Here is a 564-nt window from a genome sequence, read left to right on the forward strand (position 1 = left end):
AAAAAACATCACAAATCTCTATCAAAATGATTGAAATTACTTTGGAACTTACTTGCAATTCCACAGGTGAAATCACTCTCCAATCTGTCTGGAATGTTGAAAGTTGCAAAGAACTTGGAACATTTAAATACCTGGAATCAATATATCGTCCAGTTTGAAAATCTTCAACAGGTGTAACTATTACTCATGAAACTGAAAACACAACACTTGGGAATCAATGCCCACAAATCACGCTGGCAAAATGTCTTTCCTCAGTGAAGGAGTTTGTTGAGTTCACATAAATGTACGCCCTTCACTGCTTCCTCTACAGGAAATCAGTAGACCTGCCGTCACTTGAACGTGGGCTAGAAGGTTGATGGCATTTCAATTTTCAATTTTGAGGTGCCAGCATTGAAAGAAATTGAAATTGAATGTTATTTCCTGAATGTGATGTATTTCCTGCTTGAACAGGATGTTGGGGGGTAAGACATAACATAGTGAGGGATCAGTGTGTGAACCAATGAGATGTCACTTTGGGAAAAAGCAGGGTCACGTTCAATCTCAAAACAGTGTGCATCGTTTTTG

At 38.7% G+C, this 564-nt stretch overlaps 1 long non-coding RNA gene across 1 annotated transcript in view; it reads right to left on the reverse strand.

The window, feature by feature from the left end:
- The window catches only part of LOC116696416 (uncharacterized), a 10,747-nt gene extending 10,411 nt beyond the window's left edge, over positions 1 to 336 (reverse strand). The window contains exon 1 of the long non-coding RNA XR_004333719.1: positions 53 to 336. This is a non-coding gene — a long non-coding RNA (uncharacterized LOC116696416). The remainder of the gene's footprint in view (positions 1 to 52) is intronic.
- Between the last annotated feature and the right edge of the window lie 228 nt (positions 337 to 564).

The sequence above is a fragment of the Etheostoma spectabile genome, chromosome 10 (genome assembly GCF_008692095.1).
Source record: "Etheostoma spectabile isolate EspeVRDwgs_2016 chromosome 10, UIUC_Espe_1.0, whole genome shotgun sequence".
Lineage (NCBI taxonomy): Eukaryota > Metazoa > Chordata > Actinopteri > Perciformes > Percidae > Etheostoma > Etheostoma spectabile.